General features: G+C 47.2%; 1 protein-coding gene across 1 annotated transcript in view; it reads right to left on the bottom strand.

The window, feature by feature from the left end:
• Nucleotides 1-18,091, bottom strand: part of LOC119396335 (protein lin-28 homolog) — a 64,474-nt gene extending 46,383 nt beyond the window's left edge. The window contains exon 1 of the mRNA XM_037663514.2: nucleotides 17,943-18,091. The gene's annotated coding sequence lies outside the window, so the exon portion shown is untranslated. The remainder of the gene's footprint in view (nucleotides 1-17,942) is intronic.
• Between the last annotated feature and the right edge of the window lie 724 nt (nucleotides 18,092-18,815).

Here is an 18,815-nt window from a genome sequence, read left to right on the forward strand (position 1 = left end):
GAAGTTTCAAGCGTTTTCCTTCAATCGAGTTATCTGGCTAAGATAATATACTACGTCTTTCGCCAGTGAAGCCCAAAGGAGAAACGTGGTGCTTTAGATAATAAACATTTGCCTATCCCTACCTCTCTCCCCTCCCCTCCGTCCTTCTCTCTCTCTCTCTCTCTCTCTCTCTCTATGTATATATATATATATATATATATATATTATATATATATATATATATATATATAATATATATATATAATATATATATATATATATATATATATATACATACATAGAGAGAGAGAGAGAGAGAGAGAGTGAAAGACACACACATGTCGCTTTGGTCTGCGTTGAACGAAACGGACGCAATATCCTGAAGCTTCATCCGCCCTTGGCATTTTTTATCCCGTGCCTCCTTTTATCAGTGCCTCTTCCTCTTCCCCCTCGTAGTTATTTCTCTCTCGAGTTATTTCCGCTTGTTTCCACTCTCCTCTCAGGGTTGGCAGGACCTTTTTTTTTATAACTCCCTTATCGACCCGGTGAAATATTACGCTTTTACAGACTCCGCGCCGTTTCGTCCGAGTGGATTTGTTTTACCGACCCATCGCTTTCATTGTTTTTTATTATTATTATTCTTGACTTCGGTATTTATATATGTCGAACGTATATGTGTGTAGTTCGCTTTTGCTCCGCGCGTGCACTCTCGTCGCGTCGTATAGCTAGGGCTCGCGGCTGCGCCCGCTTAAAGATACGAGCGGGATCGCCCGTGTTGAGTATCGCGCCATAGGGATGAGAATTTGCGTCGAAGTTTTTCAAAGGTGAACTGTCATGGTGCGTCAGGCGTTTTGGTGGACAAATGCAGAGGCATATTACTGAAGGTGCTTATTGCATTGTTATCAGAGCGGACCGTCGACATTAGCCAACGGTAGTCATAATCAGCTAGCACTAGCCAGCAGGTATATAGTCAAGGCTAGCCAGAACTAGCCAATATCGGTGAGTGCTGGAATTGCGCGAGTAAATGAGATAGGCTTCTGACAGTTTACACGCTTTTAACGCGATAGCGTTAGAGAGCTCGCTTCGTAGAAATTTCGTAGAAAATCAGCACCGACGGGAGAATCATAAAACAACGAAACTTTGGAAAAGCTAAAGATCATTTTTCTTCGTTTATCACTAAATTACCAACGTGCATGTAGCCCAAGCTTGTACGAGACTACAGCCGCTATAGTAATTAACGAATGAAGGCGTTACTTTTCTGAAATCTTTTTTTTTTTTTGAAATCGCATTAATGAGTTCCTGTCTTCATCTTGTAGTAACCGAAGGTGAAGACTACGAGTGCATTCGGCTTCACGAGTGACAACAGACGCAAGTGCTGTGTTTGCGTAAGCTGTTCTTGAAGACTTAGCGTCTAACACAGATGTTTACATGCTTTTGGTGCCGATGGCCATGTTCTGATGACAGGTTTATCTGTTTCGTTACATCTTCAGCGGTATTCGTTTTTATGTCTCAGTTTTATTTAAAAGCAGCCGACAAAGTATCACCTTGATTACAGTAGTCACTGCTGTATTTCAACCTACAGTTACAAAATATTTCGAAGGCTGTGGTCGCTGCTGTATACCAGCTTTCTTCAGTTTTCATAATTATGGTTTTTTTTAGTTGGCTAAAAGTGACCGTAATGTACTGCGTTGAAAGTTTGTGAACATTTGTTTGAAATAAAATGTTGTGGAATTGTAGGACTGTTTTGAAAATAGCTCTCTTACTATTCGAAAACTATTCGATTCGTATTCGATTCGGTTCAGAAATTCGCTATTCGCACACGCCTAGTCGTCTCTATTGGGTTTTTGTACGTGAATATTCGCTCTTAGGATTCGCTTTGCTTCAAACAATTTTCCGCTCTTTAAAACGGCCGAGAGGCAAGCGTATCATAAGACAAGACCAGTCGTGTAGAGTTGCTGGTGCGTCTAAAATCACCTTCTATGCATTTTTGTTTTCAGTCGTCCTCAACTTCCACGTGGGAAAGACGAAAAGGACAATGGATGAACACATAATGAAGTGTAAACTGAAAATAAATCGTATTTCCACAACTATGCAGTTACGCCCGCAGCGACACCAGAATGGACGGCGAATTCGCAAAACATCCACCGACAAGCTGTTTGCTGGGATTTCAGGCGCGCAAGCCCGTATCCACACAGTTTATTAAGCGAACTAAACAGACACAGTAAATATTTCACCTCCGAGCACTTAAACAAAATGTTTATCTATTAACGTTCAATTGGTGTAATGGATCTACCATTGTTCTTATCAATTAACTAACCACAGAGTCGAGCGGGTACGCCTTGAAGATGAGCCGCCGTCATTTGCTTTCTTTCGTATTTTTTGGCTTAGCGAGGCTCCCTTGATCGCAAAGGCCGTGTTTGTCGATGGTCCATAAATATGAATTACGAATCCGGAAAAACGAAAATCTTACCCTTAGAGGTAGAGAAAGAGCAAACAACGCGTTCAAGAGCAGAGCGATGAAAAGTTTTCATCCTCGGTGATTTCCGGATATAACAGTTCAAACGACGCAAGGCCACGCACTTCGAACTTTATGTTTCGAAAGCACCCTTAACACCTGAAAGCGCAAAATTGGAGGATTTAAAGATTTCCTGAAAAGCCCGCGATAATCTGTAGAAAGTGTCTGGATTCGTCCGCCCCTGCTGCTACAGCAAGACCTGCCGCTCCAGACACGCGCTTACAGAGAGGCCGACGGAGGAGCTACCGATGAATGTAAAAAAAAAAAAAAGACGAGAAGGAAAGACATATGGGGAAAAGAAGGAAAAGAGAATGGGGAGGCCAAGCCGATCGATGGACACGTTTTTCAGAATCTCGGGAATCTCTTTTCTTCCCCATCGCCCATCACGCGTTCCACCTTTCGGGAGGACGGGCGAACGCTCCCCGCTTTCCCAAAAACCTCCTCCCCAATCGCTCACACCCTCTCCCCTTTAGGGCTCTCCTCCTCCGCGGCGTTCTATAACCTTTCCCGTCGGCGCGCGCTATAAACTCTCTCTCTCTCATTCAATCGCTTTCCCCCTCACTCTCTCCGCGCGGTCTCTCTAAATCGCGAACCGAAAACGCTCTCGCCGGTTGGACAAGAGACGAACCGCGGGCTTTCTCTCAACGCAGCAGCGGCGACGGACCGAGAAAATTCCGAAGCGTTGCCATGGATACGGTATCCCCCACCCGCCGAACTGCGTCATCGATTTTTCAAAGCGGCCAGTTTTGATTCGCCTGTTTTCCAGTTTGAGCGAGCGCCCTCGGGTGCACGGTCAGTGTTGGTCCTCTCCCGAGAAGGAGGGAGAGGGGGACGGATTAAAAATGAAGTAAAAGAGATCGCGGTGCTTGCAGCTTTTATTGCTGCTCGTCTCAGCTTTCCCCCGCTCGCTGTCGCTACCATGATTTCTTTTTTACAATGATATTTTGTTAATGCCTAAGTGGTGTACATACCTCAGAAAGTGAAGAAACTAAAGGTAAAGGACAAAGTTGTTCCTCCTCGCAATGCGCTAGTTTCCTTCCCAGAAGGCGCCGGTGCGGAGGCGGCAGCCATGCCATCTTTCGAAGCTTTATAATGGATCGAAGCTTGCCAAACCACGGCGCTTCGCCTGCGCCTTCGTTGCAGGCGGAGGTCTTGGCATTTCGAAGGCTTTTAAACCTCGCATAACCATTGGCAGAAGTGCGCTTACTGTCGTTGAACCTCGTAGGAGCCTGCCGCAGCGAAAGATTAGATTCGATTAAATGAAAGCACGTTGTGAATAATTATCGTTAGCTTGCTTTAATATCCATGTCTTAATTTAAACGCGGGAATACTTAACGCAAATAAAAAAGAAAGCACTTGCAACGATGAAGGCATCGTGCCTTACGGCGCAAGCATTTTATATGGCCAAAAATCGCCAAGGCACTTTAATCATTCTACTACTAAGTGTTACTAACAAAGTGACTGTTCGTAACAAGCGGTTCCTTCCACCAGTCAGACTTTCCATTCAGCCAAGTCCAATTTAATTCAAACTTTCCCAGCAAGATACAGGTTTCTATGAGTATAAAGATTCCAAGCGATCCAGTTTGCTGTAGATCAGGTGATTTTTCTTTTCCCGCGGGGCGCAGTGCCCAACGTTCTCTATTTTACGGCGAAAACATTATTTGGGGCGTCACGAATGAATTCGACAGCGTTATAGTTAATTGTATTTCCCGCTCATTACTACCATCATGTGGTATATGTCATTAGATATACCATCATGTGGTATATGTCATTAGCTGAATAAGAAAATGCACCAAAAAGCGATTTCCGAACCTTTGGGTGCTCTGGTGGAAAATTTACCGAGACAAGCAATTGGGCCATCTGTACACCTTTCTCGCACGTCATCGGAATCTATATTATAATAATTGTTGGTGTTTCACGTCCCAAAACCCCGATATAATTATGAGGGACGCCGTAGTGGATGGCTCCGGAAATTTTGACCATCTGGTGTTCTTTAACGTGAACCCTCAAACTAAGTACACGGGCCCCTAGCATTTTCGCTTCCATCTAAAATGTAGCCGAGCACCATAATCACTAGACCATTGTGGCGGGTATAGGCATCTATGTTACAGAGCGAAAATAACCAAAGTGCCTCACGCTCATTTACTGCGGGAAAGACAGCAATACCTTGTTTCGCCCGCATGCATTACTCGCATGCAGGACAGCTAATGACATGAACATTTATTTCACTGATGTGCTATGACATCATTCAACCGATAACAGAGGAATGCAGGAATAAACGCTTCGTCAAGAAGAGACAGAATAATTACTGCCTGGGTTTAACGTGCCCACACCACAATATTATTATGAGGCAAGCTGTAGTAGAGGTTTCCGGACATTTCGACCACGTATAGGGTTCTTTAACCTGCACCTAAATCCAAGTACACGGGCCTCTAGCATTTTCGCTTGCATCGAAAGTGCGACTGCAGCGGCCGGGATGGAACCCGCGATACAGGAGCACAATTCAGAAGAAACAATCTATCTGGTGGTAATACTTTACACCATATTCCAGGTACAATGACTCCTTGAAAAAGCGATATTACAACGAAATGGTCTGGGCCAGAATCACATTATTGGTTAGAATTCTGCGCCCGTCTTGAGAACTTGTGCCTTCTTTGTCTTACTTTCTCGTGCTCTTCTTCGCAAGTTCAAAATTCTTTATGACTCCGCGGTTGATGGACTTCCACTGCCGTGGGCAAAGCCATATGTAATTAAACAGCACCCACAGAAGAAAGAAGTTATTCATATTAGGGCAACGTGCCATGTTTTCAAGAGGAGCCACTGCAACGATAAAACAACGGGAAGGAAAATGGAACAGCAAGAGCCACAGTTCTTCCGCATGAGCGGATCGTTCGCACGACGCTGTGAACTTTTGTTTGTATTTTTTTCTTTTGCAACATCATGATACTGTGCATATGATAGTAATGTATTATTTGTATCCACCCAACGCTTCGCATCTTACCCACCACGTTGTCCTAATGGAAAACTGCGGAGCGTAAATTATGTACGGGATATACAAGAGCACACACAACGTGAAACAAGCGCAGTGTGTGCTCTTCAATGATTCGTGCATATATAACTTGCATTATGCAGTTTATCATTATGAACCAACTAGACCAGCAGCGAATTCTCGTAAGATGCATTGTCCTTAAATTGAATTAAATCCTGCCAACAAAATCACGATATGATTGTGAGGCACTCCGCATATTGTACGACTCTTGGCTGATTTAGACCAGCAGGTGGTTCTTTGTTCGCACCAAAATGCAGACACGGTGACCGAGAACTGAAGCCGTGCGCTATTGGGTACGCGTTCGATTAGTTTAAATAGTTCCCAGCCGCGCACCATACCATGGCTGCTAAACCACCACGGTGGCCTGAATTTTCTCGTGAACTATATACTCTATGAGCCGCGTCCGTAGCGTGTGCTTTGTTCTACGTGTTAATGTGCTTTTTCTTGCCTCTTAAAAGCTTTCAAGCTCAACGGCGCGCCTACTCAAGTTTACATGGGCCAGCAGCAAGTCATACTATACAGAAAAATATAGCCCACGGTGAGCCGTGAAACACTCATCGGGTCGCACTTCACGCACATATTTCCGGGCATACGTAACACGGTCGCCTGCAGAAGAGTGACCATCTCGAATGGATTTGGACCGGACATCCTCGCGTTCACAATACGTTAAAAAGAGAGAGAGGATGGGGTCGTATAGCAAAGAAGAACGCCTATGTGGCGAGCTTCTCTGCATAGACAGCGCAATCGTACTACTGCTGACCCCTCGTTTGCTGTTCCGAAAAAAAGAAAGCAAAAACGTTGCCGTTCCAGATCAGCCGATCGCTCTTGTTGTCGTCGCAAAAGGCGGCCCGCTGGACGCGTCGAAAGCGGTCAGCAGCGCGGGCGCCCCGAAGAAATGACCAAATCACCATGACAATTGAGCGTGTCCTCGCGAGAGGTGAAAGAAGAATGACAGAACAAACTACACTTGGGGAACCGAATCGAACGCGCCGACAAAGAAAAAAAAAAAAGAAAAAAGATTCACTAACAGGCTGTCCTTTTCTTTACTATTTCTATGCTTGGGTGATTAATTCACGGACAAGCCCGACACGGGGCGCGTGCAGAGCGGTCGCGGGTTCGATGTCCATGCGCCAACGTGAAGGTATGGTGGCTACCATAGTGAAGGTAAGAACAGAAAGAGGAAAAAAAAACGAAACAAAACGAAATCAAAGGAAGGAGATAGACGCGTGCGAAGCCGAAACCTTGCGGAGGGACAGCGTCCACGAAATCCTCCCTGCCCTTCTTCCAACACGGATTTAAAAGAGGTCATATTGTACAATAAAACGCAAAGCTCGGATTTGACAATGGCCTAGGGGACGTGCTGAGCTCCTTTTCTTTTTATTTATTTATTTTTTTGCGCTAGAGGAGCTTTACGAGATGGGAGGGTGTTTCTACTGTACTACTGCAGTGGTCAAGCGTGGGTCCATCGACTAAGCATGCAAGCAATCAAACAGACCGACTCGGATGAACTGTGAATGAACGTATATAAAAAAGAGACATAAAAAACAAGGAAAAGAATGAAGACTGATTGTAAAAAAAAGGCCACGCGAGCTTTGCAACTGGACCGCGTGAACTGGACTCTGTACGAAGTGACCGAGGTGGTGAGAGGAGCCGAGTGCGTACACCGTATGTACCCACCCGTACTCACGACGGAGCTAAAAAAGGAGCGAAGCCGACACGCGAATTCGGGACTGCATTGTTCATTTGGCCGAGCTTTGCCACTCGACCCCCGCAGTAAAGAACGAAGCGTCACGCGTGCTGAAGAGAGAAAGGGCAAAGAAGTAAAGAAGAAAGAGAGAGACAATGGGGACTTGAGGCTTGAAACGTGAGGTCCTGCGCCGATTGTTGAAATATACTTCCGCCAGCAGCCCCCATCGCATGCGCTCGCTCGCCGCTCTCTGAAAAGCCTCTTTCTACATACCAATTGGTTGGGCGTAACAGTGTGTGCCTGCCCAGCGGTGGTCAGTTCACGGCGCGCACAGCTTGAATTGGAACTCAGTGGAGGGGATGGCAGAGTTTGAAGTTGTGAAGAAAAAAAAAAGGGAGACTGTAGAGGGGACGCTTGCTTGGAGAGAGTGGGAGACTTCATACTGTCCTATGGTCAGCACCCCAACCCTCCCTCTCCCCTTGGATGGACAGTCTGGACCCACACTTCACGAGAGCCCCTTTGGTGGAACCCACTGTCTGCACCTCGTTGTGCCGGCCATCGGCACCTTTTTTTTTTTTTTTTTTTTTCGTTACGTGCGCGGGGACCCACGGCCCAATGTCGGCGTCGGTGTTGACGCAATCTTAACAATGACTCCCAACTATATGCACGTTGACCACTATACCTCAAAGAATGGACACACCACTGAACTCGAAGGTATTCGTCTACGTTTTTGCTGTTTTATTCTTGTTTCCTCAGTTCGTCCTGTGGTCTAGTCGTGTTTTCGCTTGTTTACAGAACCTTACCAACATTTGTTCGTTCTTTCAGTTTGTACAGGCTGTCGATGTACACAGGAGAGAGAGCCAGCAAACCGCAACGAGACCGGACGCAACAAGATGCAACAAAATTGCGCTCACCATTCAAGCCACGGCGGACAAAGCAGGCTACGTGGCTGGGAATGCTCGTGGCTGTTTCACTTCGCGATTTATTTCGTGCGTTCTTTCACTTCAATCTCCTTTTTTTAGGGCACCAGTTGACCAGCTTGTAGTGAATGTTCTCCAATTCAAACGGCACAAAACAAGTCGCTTTGGATGATACTAGTGTCGACAAAACTATAACCTCGGACACGACCTGTTTGGCGACGTTTTTGTTGGGGATCGCGGTGAAATATTTCGTCGGGACAAGAGGGTGCGGACAGCTCGACTCTTCGTCGCGGATGCTGTGCCTACGGTGAACTTTTACGACTTACCAGGAGTAAAGAAAAAGAAATGTGCGCGTTGAGAGGCCGGAAGTGGTGACCCAGATGCAGGGGGCATGCGAGTGTGTTCATGACCCGCGTGACCCTGACGTGAACACATTGGTATGTAGAGTGCTTGGTACGCGCAGTACATGCTATGTAGGGCCCATCTGCCGGTGAACATATGGAAGCCGTTTAACTGTGTCTATTTTAAGGCGAAAGCCTTAGATTCATCACAAAACGCGCCAATTGACCGTTGGCGCCAACACGAGTGATGCAAAAAATCATCGTACATGATACGTCACCACAACGTCACAGGTAGCCAGAATTTGTGACGTCATCACATGAAATCGTCGCTTGGTCAAAGATGGGCCGATCACGGGGGCAGTGCAAAGCCAAATGAGGTGCAGAAAGCTTGCAATGCCTCCAATCCCGAAGGCCATACAAAACTACGTTAGTTGCAGAAAGTTTCGGAAGGGAGCGGAGAAGCATCAATACATCGACTGAAAAGAAAAAGTAGAAGGTGGCTTTCGCCTTCGAGTCGTGTTTCGCGAATGAATATTGGACCCTTGTGAGTTTTTCAGAAACAGGGCCGGCCATATTTTAGGAGAAACGCTTCAATACGCAAGAGCTCTTGTTTGACATAAAATTCAGAAAGTCATTCTTTCGCTTATCTACATCATTGTAAGGCGTGATATAAGACCCAGTTTTCTCGTACAATAGACGAAACGTTGCAGCTATACAGGCTTGGAACATGACTGAGGTGCTCACCACAAGATGTGGGCGACCATGTGCCTTACTGCAGCATTCGTTCAAAGAACGAAATAAGCGAGCACGCGCATACAAAAAGCTTTCCCGAGGCGTACTCAAGTTAGTTTGTAGCGAAATAATGTAATAACTGCGCTTACGAAAACTAATTGCCCTACAAAAATATCGTGCCTGTACTATGACCATTATCGAGGAGCAGTCATTTATCAGTAGTAAAACAGCGCCGGCGAAAACAACAGATCAGACGAGGAGAAAGACACGTAACACAAGGCGCCTTGTGTTGCATGTCTTACTCCGTCTCTTGTTTTCGCCGGCGCTGTTTTATTGCGAATATGTAGCAAATAGCCCAAAAGTAAATCTTCACAGTCATTTATCGAGCTTCACCTTTGTGGAAATTATCCAAATTTTAGACAACTTCAGCATAATTTATGCCAGCAGCCTAAGGTCCAGTATGTGCTCTATGATAAACTGTTCGGCCCATTTCTGAATTGCAGATGTAATGTTCAGGTGATCATTCGGTATGCTCAGCTGACTACGGCATAACAGTTCCGAAAGCTTGCAGCGATGCAGCTTTTAGTTCTTTTTCTTTTTGTTAGAGGACATTGACCATTCCATGGCAACAAGGCGCGTTTTCTTTTTAAATTAAATAGGACTTTCTCACGAGACATTCATAAATTATGGGTGCGAACCTTACGCTTAGAAAGAGTGAAGATGACTTGCCACAACTACGATTGTTTGAGAAAAGTTTTGGGCCGCGAAAAGCGTAAACAAAGCTACATTATGGAGTCTTCCGACATGTCACTTAGTTTATTGCACGCACTTTTCGCTGTAGTATGTCACAGGACCTCGCACATTAAGAACAAAAAATGCAAGGGATTGATGTGCAGGATCTTGCACATTGAGTCATTGGCTACTTCTAGGTTTTCCTCAAAACGCTTTTTTATGAAAATCACCTAGGTATGACTGTCTGAGTATGAGGAATTGATGGCCTATATAGCATGCCTAATAACTATGCGAGCCACACAATTTGCGACAACAATGATTCTACAGCTACTGCGACAACTAGTAAGCTAGAACGGAGCTGGCATGCGCTGTCAAATTCTAGTGAATCGCTTGTTTCGTGTCGACACCTAACGACCTTATACCTGCCAACAAAAGTTTACCGATACACATGCAACGATTACCATCACTGGAACTCCTGAAGAAACTCTCGCTGCCTCCCACAGAGAGTTCCCCGGCAATCGCGGTGGTGCGCTTGTGCAAAGCCTCGAACGAACTGCTGCACTTCAAGCTGAAAGTTGGGCTAGTTGGTGTTTACTTCAATACGTTTTACCAGTCAAAACCAACTATCCCAACTTTCAGCTTTAACTGTAACACTTTCTAAATATATTGGCCCCATCTTCCCTTTTCTTTGCGTCCAGTCCTTTCTCCGTCCCTGTCTTATTCTCGCTGGTAAACGCGTTCAAAAGCTGCACCTAAAGAACAGAGTTGTCGTACCGCTGGAAAGCCAGAATGGAGAAACGAAACGAAACGAAACGCCCCCCTTTTCAAAACATGCGGCCTCAAAAGAAAAACAGAAATGCTGACGAATGTTCGCACGAGTAGGCACCGCGTGCAAGCTTCGCCATCTTAGTCGTCGTCGCCAACTGTACTCGGGCGTTAACAAAGATGGTCCTTAGTATCTCGCCACATAAATAAGAATAGCTGAACGACCCACGAGTAAAATAAAGGAACGACGGCTCTAGCATGCGAGGGGTGCAGAATAAGGTGGCAGTGGGACTCGAGCGATGGGATGGGGGACACATATATGCGCAAGGCTGCAAGGAATACGCAAGCATGCGGTCTCCGCGATGAACAAGGAGAGGCTGAGATGGTGAACGGTGGCGCGTGGCACGCGCTCTTCGCTGTCAGTTCTGGGGTTCTGTGAGATGACAATGAGCCCGAGCTCTTTCTCTCTGCCACGAGGGGAGAGAAAGAAAAAGAGGAGGCGGGAGGGAGAAAGAGAGAGAGACGGGGTTGTAGGCGACGGGAAGGCATGCAGACTGCTCAAGGTTCACGGGCGAAGTGCGAGTGGGGGCCAGGGCCAGGGGGGAGACGGGCATGGCAGGAGCGTCTGGGGGAGGGGTGAAGGGGCTAAAAACTGTCAGGAAGGAGGAATGGGAGAAACGAAGCAGTTGAACCGGCGCACGTCGTAGAGCATCCATTTCGCAGAAATGGCAACGCGCAGTTTTTTACTGCGTGCACAGGCTCCCGACTGGAACCCCGGGCTTGGCGACGTAACAGAACCGCCGCGTTGTGCATTCTGCTTGGAACGATCGAGCGGAACACGTTGTAGGAGTATGGGAACAGAGGGAGAGGGGGGGGAAGGGAGAGGGGCTACCAAGGAGGCTGTGGCTACAGTCTGTCGCCAAGTGCGGAGGGTATATATGAAATCAACCGAGGGGTGCCCGTTGCTCTTCTGCTTCGGCTATTTCTGCTGCGTCATTTTTAACACGTGTTTGCGAAGCCGCGCATTTTCTAACCCCCCCTCCACCCCTCCCAGGACGCAGCGAGCTGGCGACCTTTTAGCGCTGGCGCGCTAGTGCGAGTCGTTTAGCGAAACCCTTCGGGATCGACTTTGACATTGGAGGAGCGCGACCTTTCTCTCGGCATGTTTTAGTGCCACTCATAACAGTAATCGTTCTGCGTTGTAATTGATTTATTGAAGTTTAGTCTTGTCTTCTCTCTCTCTCTCTACTGTCAGTTTTTGTTTTAGTTCACCTTGTTTCATCCAGCCATAAAGCCAAACCAACGGGCTTAATCGAGTTCAGACCTTCTTGTATTCATTGAAGCTAATCGCGCGACAAATGTGTCAGTCTCAAGAATCTACGGTTACTTTCTGATTAAACTGAACTGTCACAGCAGCAATATCTGTGATACTGTCATTCTGTCTCATTATCGGCTGCTATCGAATGAACCCTTCCCTTCATGGTTCTTATATATTTCAGTTTAGCCCTCGTACGTTGATTCTAGCCCACGCAGTGTCAGAGCATCAGATCTGCTTCTCAGAGGCTATCCGATAAACTGCCGCTCATATTTATCAGCCTTCATTTATCTACGTCTATATACATGTATAACGAGCAAAACTTTCTCCGCGAAACTGTTCTGTATCTAGAATATCTCCACTTAAACTTTACGCTCACCACGGCTCGTCGTACAATAGAGGCCTAATCTGAATAAACCAAAGCGAAGCAATAGCCCACTGTTATTGCTCAGCACCGTATTAAATCTAACTCCTTCTTATTCCTTATAAGACAACTGAAAAATGAAAGTTGCAAAGCAAGGATACAAACTCGTGCCTGCGTCCACTGCTGTGACACCGAGACGAATACACATGATACGCTCCGAAATCAAACTCTTAAAGCGTGCCGGCCTGCCCTTTCTTGCGAACCGAGAGAGAAAGAGAGAGAGAGAGAGAAGGAACCGCAAGAAAGACAGCGGCACCGTTTTCTCGGGGTTTCAGCTCCAAAAAGAAAAAAAAAAAGAAAATCGCTGACAAAGGCGAGGTCTTCTGAGGCACGCGTGCCACCGCCCTCCAGAAAAACGAGCTCACGCGTGCGAGAGACCGCGCGCGCGCGCGCCAGGGAGTGCTAGCGCTGAGGAATGTCGGTCGTAGGTTCGCGTCCCGTTCGTGCGTCCGACCGAGCCAGCTGCCGCCGGCGGTTGGCATATAACAGCTACGCGTATATACGTATTCTCCGCTCTTCTTCCGTTCAGCGGAGCATGCATGCAAGCACACTCTTCTTCTTCTTCATCATCATTTCCTTCTTGTTCCACTCGTTTTCAGGCCGCATTTCGGGCGTATGCCACGCGAGAGTGTGTATGCCAGATTCTAAAAATAAGCGCCAAAAATGAGCTCTCTCTCTCTTTCTCTGAGGTCGTTCGTAGCCACATAGTCATCCCATCTCCGTGGCCTCCTCGGGATTTCCCGGATTCAAGAAGAGAGCCGCGTGTAAGAAAAAAAAAAAAAAGGAAAGAAATACGTCTCCGAGTTACAGAGCAAAAGAGACAGAATGTGCTCAGATCTCGTGCTTCGCGCGCCAGTTCCCGTCTGCCCTGCGCCGGAAAGACTTCTTTGTATATATCTATAATGGAGGACAATTACTGCGCTTTCGTTCTTTATAAGAAGCTCCGTTGCTCTCCTCACTCTCTCTCTTGCTTGTTTTCGGTTGCGTAATATTACGCAGCACGCGTTCACATGATGTGGCGGCGCCCCGTCGCGCGTACCCTGTCACCGGTCTCGCCTAACTTTGACAACTGTGCGAAACATACAGCTTGCGCATTATTCACGAACGCAAAGCTACCGCGATTGTTTCAATCAGCGAAAAAAAAAAGAGAATAACCGTATAAGATATAAAATGCGGCTTCTCCTTTCAGTTTTAAGCGAAGCTTTTTTATACCTCACAGATTCAGGCGGCGTCGTACGCAAAAAACCCAACGGTGGCGAGCGTACAGAAATGCGTATGTACACAAATAATTAGGCCCTCGAATGTGCGCCGGTTACACGCGTATGTTTGTACGTGCCGTTTTCCAATAATTGATTCTCTCTCTATCGTGGGCTTGTCGGCAATAAGCCGTTTCTGATACTGCAATTTGATCTTTTATCGAGGTTACTTCTCATTTCACCTGGCTAGATTTCATTGTTGCCTGGACATGAACGCGTGACCGTCGTCGTTGCCTTCTAGCAACTGAAGTGTTGCGCTGTAAGCGTGTGAATGAAGGTACCATTCCTGGCATGGAGGAAGGAAACAGTTAGGATGGAGCATTGCGTAATGAGAAAGAAAGAAGAAAGGACGAAAGAAAGAAAGAAGAACGAAGAAAGAAAGAAAGAAAGAAAGAAAGAAAGAAAGAAAGAAAGAAAGAAAGAAAGAAAGAAAGAAAGAAAGAAAGAAAGAAGAAAGAAAGAAAGAAAGAAAGAAAGAAAGAAAGAAAGAAAGAAAGAAAGAAGGCTCCGGAATTTCATGTATTGTGCCTATGAGCAAGCTTTCGAAGCTTAAAAAAAGAGAAAAATAGGTCCAGCCGGATGTTCCCATATGTGTGTCAGCTTCGTCTTTCCTCCTCCTGCTCGTATAATCAACGCCCCCATCTCTTCGAGCAGCACCCGTCCCGTCACAAGTGAGCTGCAAACTGAGCCATCGCATAAGGATGACGGGAATGGCACGTGCGAGGAATCGTAGACGGCGAGAACACCAGCGACGCGTCGTGGTGGGGCCGCTTTTGTAAAAGAAACGAAGAGCACAATAATTCATTTCAGTTTTTCAAGAGTATAAGTCGTAGTCGCCACCCAAGCTGCTCTACACTTCGCACAGAGCACGCAGCTGCGTTGTGCACTCCTACTCCCCCCCTTATCTTTTATTACCGGCGCCTAAGAACTATACGCCCATTTCATCTGCACTCCCCAAGGATTGCTGCTTACGCCACCTTTATACAGTACCGTGCAGCATATGACAGTGCCATAGTCATAAATGCATTGTATAGATTCTTGCTCTTGGTTTGTGGTTGGGAAGTGTTCGTTCTGGTTTGTCAACCAACCGTTAATGCTTGGTCACAGAGCAGCAACTGCTGAAGGGAGCGCTTGGTAAAACCGCCGGGTATACGTATAGTCGGCGTCAAAAGTATAGAGACCACTAGCTCCGGGAAAACATTGAATTTCCCAGCAACGACTATGACATATACACTGATAAACACATAACAGCGCACGTGCACGCACACACTGTTACGAAACACTATTTACGATTACACTATTTATGATACTTGGTCAAGGTTCATGGCAAGCAAGAATCAAAGACTTGATCTCTCTAGGTCCACAGCGCTGCACGGAACTAATGAGAACGTGCACGAACGGGACACCATATGGACGCACAAATGAATCGTCGGCGGTCGTGCGCGTCAGCACGCGCCGGCTGTCTTCGAAGTAGCGGGGAGAGACGTTCCTGGAGCGGGGGTGGCGACACGGTGCAAAAGCTAAGGACTGCGCGGTCCCGCGCGACGGTTTTTTTGATTAACAGTTTGCACAAGCGGCGGCGCAGCATGCGAGGTTTTTAGCGGAAAAGAAACGGAAGGAAACGTCAGGTCGGTAGAGCAGGATGCGAACCCGGGGCTGCGGAACGACTAAGCCTGCTCGCTCGAAACACCCCCCTCCCCCAACGTTATGGCCCGCTGAGACTTCCAGGACGGCGACGGGCGAACATTGCGCGGGCGACACTGAGAGTGCAGACGCATGGCATCCGTCTAAGCTGTTCTATTTTACTTCTTTTTCTTCTTTACGCGAAACTTACTTTATGAATCCCTCTCGAACTACGTTGATTCGGCTTCTACTTCTGTCGGAGTCTTGCCGAGCAGCTCACGCACCGAAAAACTTGGAGAACGCTTGAACTTCGCATTCAAGAGTAGAAATCGATAGCGTAATCGAGCCCCGCGTGCGCATCGCCTTCTCGATTGCTAGCCGGTTCTCGGTGCATGCCTCAACCGCGCCTCAAGGAGACGAACGTCTGTGCGCGTAACATTGGCCGTTTCAAACTACCCTAGAATGCCTACTGCAAGTACAGTTGCGAAGGGCCCACTACGCCATAATTCTTCCTTTTGCGAATCGGTGAGATAGGCACCCACTGCGTGTCCTTAAGACAACACGCGAATCTGCGCAGCTGCACACTTTTTTTTGATGCTGTGCGAACGCCTCTGACTGGTGGTGCAATCCCGCACGCTGCAGTGAATTCACTGCCTCTCTCTCTTTTCCTTCATCTGTTTCCTCCTCTCTCTCGTTTTGCTACTCCCCTTCCCTAATCCCCCAGCGTGGGGTAGCCAACCGGAGGTCTTTTTCTAGTTAACTTCCCTGCCTTCTCCTATCTGTTTCCTTCCTTCCTTCCTTGCTGACAATAATACTTAATTATGCCTGAGCGCTTTGTAATGGGAGGGTCTTTAAAACACCAACTCGTTACGCAATTCACAGTGTCCTTACGCAATTCTCCAAGACCACCGCTTCAGCGCTGGTCTTGGCGAATTGTTCCTTCCTTATGTGCCTTGTCTTTGTGCGCTGCTTCACGCGTCTAGATGAAGGAACCTGAAGTGTGCACTATAGGATTCTCTTCATGTCATCAATAGGTTCCTGAAGGTCCATGTATGATACTGTAGTGATCTGATGCCGATCGCATATACGGTCGGGACAGCAGGATACTGAAGCCTCCTCCAAGCCGCAGCTATAAATACGAACGCTACAACATACACGCAGATTTGTGCAAATGACCGTGCTTTTTTTTCTTTCAGCTTGCCGATAAAATCCAGCCAGGTCATAACTCAAACGACCTGTATGCATACCCTACACAGACGAGACGCATACTTTGACTCGCTCGTAAAGCAACGAAGGTGTCCGTCAAGAAACTCCGAGCGCACGTAGAGCACAACGGAACTAGCTGTACTGTGCAAAACGATTATTGCTGCGACAATACACGCGCGTGGAGAAGCTGCTATAGCATCGCGGCCGCGTTAGGGCAGAAAGCGCGCTCAAGCGACTCGAGTGCGGCTATCAATCGTAACAAGCGAGGTATACACGGTACGGGAAGACACCTACAGAGGTCACGCCCGTAACAACACGTGCTGCAAACCGCGTGAGTTCCGCAGTAAACCTTCCCCCGGTTCACATTCTAATGAAGTCGGTCCGAGTTATCACCCCCAAAACTCAACGATAAGATCACATAGCTGCATTCCGTTTATGTCACCTGTTTATTGACGCCTCTTCGATCTCTTCGTCCTGTTTCGTACTAGTTCGGCAAGCTGACATTCGTATTCTATAGCCTGGCCCCATTCGCTTCGAACACTTCGCCGACTGCGAGCATGCGTCCATGCAATAACCCACTCCAATGTGCAGCAGACGTACAGAAGTGGATATATGATGTGATGAGCCACCACCGTTAGTAGCAGAAGCGCCCTCGTTCAAATCATGGAGTTCCATAATAGTACAGATAGAAATCTGGCGCTAGTGTCTATGGTAGCTGCAACGCATGACGCTTCAGCCAGCTCCGGAATGATGGGTAGTACATGATTCTGCCTAAGCTTCGTTCTTTTGGCTCCGTGTGGACATGCAGCCGCGTTGTAGCAAGACCAAGTTCAGCAATAGTTAAGTAGTCCCACTTCACCACATTGAGCCTTTTAGGTTGACCAATTCAAATCAGCTCACGATGTTCACACCGGGTCATTCTTTTATCTGAAGCAAAAGCCAAAACACAACAATAAACAAAGCCACAAGTGCGTTCGAATCCGAAAGCACGAAGACTAGGCAAATCCATGCGCTACCCACCATTCCCATGGTGGCTGAACGAACGCAGCGCCACAGTTCCCTCTAGTAAATATTGTAGGAAACTCTATGGCTTCAACGATGACGAACAACCAACTGTAGTCGGATACAACTTAAGAAGACAGGAGAGGCCCCGCCCACACGACAGAAGCGCGGGAGCCGGTCGCCTCCGCGACTAAAGAAATAGTCCCGCTCACGCACGCGCCGATGTTCTCCGAAGGCGGAGCCACCAGCCGCCCCGCTCATGACGTCAGTTCCGAGTGCGCGCCTATTGGTACAGGCTTGTGTTCATCCGCCTTTACGTCCCTCTGCTGTTTTACGCAGTTTCTTCAGTGTGACTTTGATGTCGATGGCGACGGGTGTTCCTGAAGGTGGACGTACCTGGTGGACGAATACGTCGGGGCCGCCGTCGTACGGGGTGATGAAGCCCCATCCTTTGGCCACGTTGAACCACTTGCACTTGCCCCGGCGCCGTGCATCTGCGCCGACGACGCCGCCTGGCGGAGGGGACACGGCTGCTCCACCCCCGCTCCCTGGAAGAACAAAAAGTGCCGCGAGGGGGCGTCAAAGCGCGCAATATGGCGACGCACAGCCTCACTCTTTCGTCAGGCTTGGTAATGTATGTTCTGAGGCTTCCTTTTCCACTTATGGTGGCATGCACTCCAGTGTGAAATATACCAGAGAACACGACCACAGTGATGGAACGTCTAAATGAACCTTCATAACGGTAAGAGAAAAAAAGCGTCATAATATGAAAACACACAAGCACACACACACACGCACAAGAGAGAGAGAGAGAAATTTGAACATAGCACCACCACGATCATGACAAGGTTTCGCGTGCACTTAAAAAGCAAAGCCGTTTTATTGAAATGCACACTTATGCTGTTTCACGCATGTAGTCTTGCTGCTAATGCATCTCAACTGTATTCCTTTTTCGGTGTAGCTTCACCGTTAGCCGAGTTATGATAATGTGCAGCTATTTAGCGACCGCATTTCTATGCATAGAATGCGTCGTTATAGAAAAACTTGAATATTTCGGTTTACGTTTAAACCTCTCGTCGCAAGCTTCAGTTGATTTATTCTTTTAATACCGCTTCATATCACACGATTACACATCTACTATCGCCTTTGTAATAATTCACAATATTAGAAATAGTTCTTGAGAGGATAAAAAAAGACGCAGTAATCACACATTTTGCGCTCGGCTATCCTTTCATGCGCACCATAAAAAATTATTGTAAGACAAACGTG

Source organism: Rhipicephalus sanguineus, chromosome 6 (assembly GCF_013339695.2).
Source record: "Rhipicephalus sanguineus isolate Rsan-2018 chromosome 6, BIME_Rsan_1.4, whole genome shotgun sequence".
In the NCBI taxonomy this organism is placed as follows: Eukaryota; Metazoa; Arthropoda; class Arachnida; order Ixodida; family Ixodidae; genus Rhipicephalus; species Rhipicephalus sanguineus.